A 5,345-nucleotide genomic window follows, 5' to 3' on the forward strand; every position below is an offset into this window, starting at 1 on the left:
TCTGAACTCTGAGCCTCCGAGCTTAGACTCATAGGTGAGACCCAGCCCGGACCCTTTCAAGAGAAGCCTACGAAGACTATTTGCGACCATAGCTTGACTGCCGAAACGAAGTCAAGGACTTCCCCGTAAGCAGGAAGCCATGCGAAGACTTTGGTAGTGCATTCTAACACGAGACATCTTGATGTCACTAACCGACATGCGAAGCCAGGACCAGATCCTAGACACACTATCTTGCCACGTATTCTCACTTTGAATACACTCGCAAGCCAGAACCTTGCACGGACTTAGCTTACCAAGCCCTTGACCTCGGTCAAGCCTAACTTATTGTCCGATCCCACTCACGATCAGTCAAGGACGTGCGGACATTCGAAGTTGTATCATCAAGCACCTCAAGACCACGACAACAACATGGGGACATGAAGACTACCTCCAACTCAAGATTCTGTATCTCACCAACCCTTAGCCCAGAAATCTCGGGGACGAGATTTTCTTAAGAGGGTAAGGTCTGTCACACCCTGTTTTTGGCTTACCTGACTAACTAACTTATTTCAAAATTTAGGACCAATTAATTTTTTTGTGAATGCTTGTGATGCTTGGAGTGACTATTGTCTGCATGTTTGTTTAATTGCATGTGATTGATCCCCATTAATTCTTGCCATCCTCCTAATCACCTCCTCACTCCATGATATCCTGCCTAATGATCATACCATGTGTTTAGGACAAATCTCTATTTTTACCAAATATTATTTTCACCAAAGAGCTTTTCTTTGAATTAAACTTTCAAACCCCTCGGATGAGGTTTGTACTACAAGTCCTCAAATTAGGGAGTTTCTTTTGCACCAATTGTTTTATTTAAAACCAATATCAAAATGACTTCCAAAAAACCACCATATTATTATTTTAAAAGTTATTTTAGTATTTTATTTAAAAGCCTTTCTATTAGGCCAGAAATGGTCTCCTATGAAGGAAAGTTATTTTTATTGCTTTCAAAATATTTCAGAAAATTTAGGGAAACTCAGTGCATATATTTATTCCATATTTATGAGTTTCAACACATGGTCGTGTTCAAAATATTGGGCAAACCCCTCCAAAACCATTCCTGCCTATTTCAAACTTTTGGAATATTTCTATAAGAAATATTCTCAATAAATTCCAGTAAAATTCTAGCATGTCATCTATGATATTCTTGATGATCTTGCCAAGTTTAATTTCAATCCAAGTTGATTTGACGCCCCTAATCACTCTAAAACCCTATCTGTCCAGAATCAAATTTGAGCAACTCTACATTGTGAAGTGTCTCCAATTGTGCTAAAATTTGGTGGACATGTTCCAGTACTCCAATGAGGCATCCACACCAAGTGGTACACCAAGGAGAATAGAGTAACTTGTCCTAAGACCCTCAAAACCCTCTGTGTTGATTTCTGACTTTGGTAAACTTTACATTACAAAGTTTCTCCAATTATCCTCAAACTTTTTGTGCAAGCCTTAATGCTCAAATAATGCCCCTACACCAAATATTGTATTTGTGGGAGTTCATTTGAATAGGGTTCTCAGCAGAAACCCATTTCTGCCCATTTCTTGGGTTTTTCAAGTCTACATTGGAAAACTCCTCCAACAAATCCCAAATTTGGTGTGCAAGCCTATTTTCATCTATTATTTGACCCTGTTAAGTTTCATAGCCATTGGAGTTCATCTGATAGCCAAACCACAGATCAAACACGTTGTGTGCACTCACTAATTTGGTTCCTTTTGCCCCTTCCACTTTATTCCTTGAACTCAACTTTCTACCACAGCCTCACTTAGTCATATTTTACCTCCAGTAACTTTCCCATGGCCACTGGTCAATTATTGGAGAAGGTTCCTTTGTAACTTCCTCTCATTTTCACCCTTGGCAGCACTGTTTTACCTCTCTTTCCATTCTTCTGCTTAAGCTATCACTCCCAACTCTTTACAGAGCATCTATTATATGCCAAGGCTTCATTTAGAACCAAGTTATGGCATGCTCATGTGGGAAAAATGAGCAATACTTCTTCAAATAGATTTCTAGCTGAATCATGGCTTTGAACAGCAAGTAGTAGCTATCCTCCTTTGTTTGATCTGAAATTTGCAGTATTAAAGTCCTTCCATGCCTAGCACTGCCAGACATAATTTCTCTCCAAGGATCCCCACCTAAGACCCAGTTTTGTCAGCTCTAAGTTTGCTGTTAGAAACTTGGCAGCAGTCAAAACTAGTTCAAATCAACTCCACAAGCCACCAAATTCGAGAGTACCGTTCCAGATAGCATGCCCCACCTCCCAGACATGTTTTACTGGTCGTTTGGAACCTGTGGGCGTGGGTGGCCGTGGTGACCACCACCCTGACCTGCAAAAACCGGGTGCTCCGGAACTAGTTTCTCCCCTCCCGACCGTTTCTTGATGAAGCAGGTTGTCTCAGCGTGTTTGAGAGCATCCTTTGACCGTTCCAAGCCACTCCCAATCACTAGCTACCCTCCAAACCCCCTCAGGCATGCGTGGCATCCATGCACCATAGAGCTCCAATGGCTCCTGGGCTTTCTCTCCTTTTCCCCCCTCCCCATATGGCTCCCTTCCGAGCTCCATAAGCCTCCAGTACCTCCCCCTCTCTCTTTCGAACCACCCTAGAGCCCTGCTCTCTCTCCAAGCCTCCTCCTCCCTCTGCCTATCCATGGACGAAGCCACCAGATGCTGCCGCGTGAGCATGGCTAACCAGGGGGGTCACCCCTCGCCCCTTGGGCCCTTTGGAGGACCACCTCGTCGTCGGGCCTCCTCCCCAACTCCTCTTCCTCCCTTCCTTCGCCCCTGGTACTGGCACCAGAGGAGGCCGGCGGTCTCCCTGCGACCACGGCATCGGCACCCTTGCGGCCCTCCCCTGTAGGCGCCGGGCAGGGGAACAGAGGCGGCTAACTCCCCCGAGCATGCCGGTGGCCGGCGCACTGCCGGGGGGTGGCCAGAGCCGCCTGGGGGAGCTCCTCCCGCGACCGGTCTACCCTCCATGCCTCCCCTACGTGCGGGCAGGAGGTAGGGGAAGCACCTGCACGCGGGGCCCCCTCGTCAGGGAGCCAGGGCAAAGGCTCTCTGCGCGTCCTCCCAGCCGGAGGCGTATTCTATTGAATACGTCTCCTGCGTGGCCCTACGAGCCAGGCCGAGCCAGCAGGCCGGCCCATTCGCTATCTGCCGCCCCTGGCACCTGTTAACTCAAGGGATAAGTACCCCCCCCCCTTTTTCCTTTTCCTTTTATTCCTATCTTGTAAAATCCATTGTAAAATCATTCTAACTCCAAATCACTTGGTTCAAATTTCTGCTGGATCCTAAAAATCAGGCCTATCCAAATAAGTGCTTTGCAAGTTTTTCCCTACCCACTTTCTGTGGGATTTCATTTAAAATCCAGATCTGTCCATATTTGATTCCACTTTGGAAATTTACCTAGGATGCAAATCAACTCCAAATGGAGTGATTCAAACTCCGAGAGCCTTATAAAATCTTTCTCTATTTTTAGAACCCTGGTCAACTTTTTCTGTGACTTACTTCTGTTGCAATAAATAAATAGCTCCTATTGCTATTTATTCCTCATTGTAAAATCTCTAGAATATTCATACCATCTCCAAATACATTGAAACCACTTCCTAAATATTTCTAAAATCATTCTCTGTTAAATGGGTGCCTCCACTCATTTTTAACAGAATGATTTCTGTTGGCTTATTCAATGGCCACCTATTGCTCCTTTCACCTATTCAAAAATCCTTGATGATTCAAATCTCCCGTGAGAAGCTTCAGGTATTTTTCTTATGACCAAAGAGGTCCAAGAAAAATAAAACTTCTATTTATAGAACACTTTTATTCTTCTTGCTATATGGCTTACTATGGTTATTTCCGACATTAGTTGACGGTCGACGGAGTATTCGGGGACGGAGCGGAAGACCTCAAAGACCCCGAGGACTTACGTGAGCAAGGCAAGCAGCCTTTGACCATGACTTGATCATAAACATTGTTGCATGCTAGTATAGTTGGTATTTTCCCGTTGCATGTGATCACGATGCCGGTTCATCATTGTGGTGATGGTACCGAAGGCTTCTTCGAAGCACTTGCATGATAGTGATGTTATACATATGGCTCCTCGGAGCACAAGCATGGTGAGCTTGACCCTACCATCTATGAGGATCATGCTACTGTCATGTTGACTAGTAGAGTAAGATCACTTCATTGAGCTTGACCCTACCCCTTGAGGGTCATGATAATACCATGTTGACAAGTAAAGATAGAGCATATTATCATGAGCAGGATGATGAGTTAAATAAAGAGTTTATGAAAACCCCGTCGGGTGCCACTAATGCCCGAGGGTGATGATGAGTTGGTGATCACTTTTGGTGAAGTGATGCACCGGTGTTTTTGTGTGAGTATGGTTTCGGAAATGGGATTAGATTTATGATGCGTCGACCGTCCCAACCTTACCAGTACGACCACGATACCCCTTTATGGGACGGGGCTTTGTTGATTACTCTGGTCGGTACTAGAAAAGAGCCACATTACTAGTGGCGGGAGTGATCGGTGTCACTCTCGTGATGGGGTCGTGCCAGGTAGGATGACTATGCCATTATTATGAGTTCCAGGCACATCGTTGGTCCCCGCATGGTTGATAATGTCTAGAGTCGGTGCTCGTAAGACGTACAACATGTGGGTTGGGTACCAATCGAGTGGACCTCTTTGTCTAGTATCGTCAGGGGAAAGATGATGATCGGGTACTTACCTCGGGTATACGTGATATACCGCGAGTCGTGGATGACACGGAAGTTTCCCGTTTCTCGTGGTCCAGCGTACTACCTCTGTAGAGTGTAAACTATTCGAATAGCCGTGTCCACGGTCAAGGACATTTGGGTGGTGCTGCTTAAACTACGTCCAGCGTTTCCGCATAAACCAAGTGTGTGTGTGTGAGTTCGGTGAATGGTGTTAATAACCAGAGTTACTTGAGGAATTGATATGACCAAGTTCGGTGACTTGGCATATAGGGTGAACCCGATGTGTTCAACCCTTGTCAGATATGTCGATATCTGTAACCTGTTCTTCAAAAGTAATTATTTAACTTGATGCATATCCATGATCATTCCACCCAGATGAGTTATACTAAAGATGCATGATATTGTTATCGATCATTTTCATTGTTCATATCATGGGCTGTTTGCGAGTACATTCAAAGTACTCATTGGCTTGCCACTGGTTATTTCATTGACCAGCTGTGAAAGACAGGATATGGTGAAGATTAACTCGGTGACGTTCTTGCGAGCTAGGACGCTTCCCAGTCAGAATGCATGTAGGTTTAGGCTGATGGCATGG

Source organism: Hordeum vulgare, chromosome 1H (assembly GCF_904849725.1).
Source record: "Hordeum vulgare subsp. vulgare chromosome 1H, MorexV3_pseudomolecules_assembly, whole genome shotgun sequence".
Classification (NCBI taxonomy): domain Eukaryota; kingdom Viridiplantae; phylum Streptophyta; class Magnoliopsida; order Poales; family Poaceae; genus Hordeum; species Hordeum vulgare.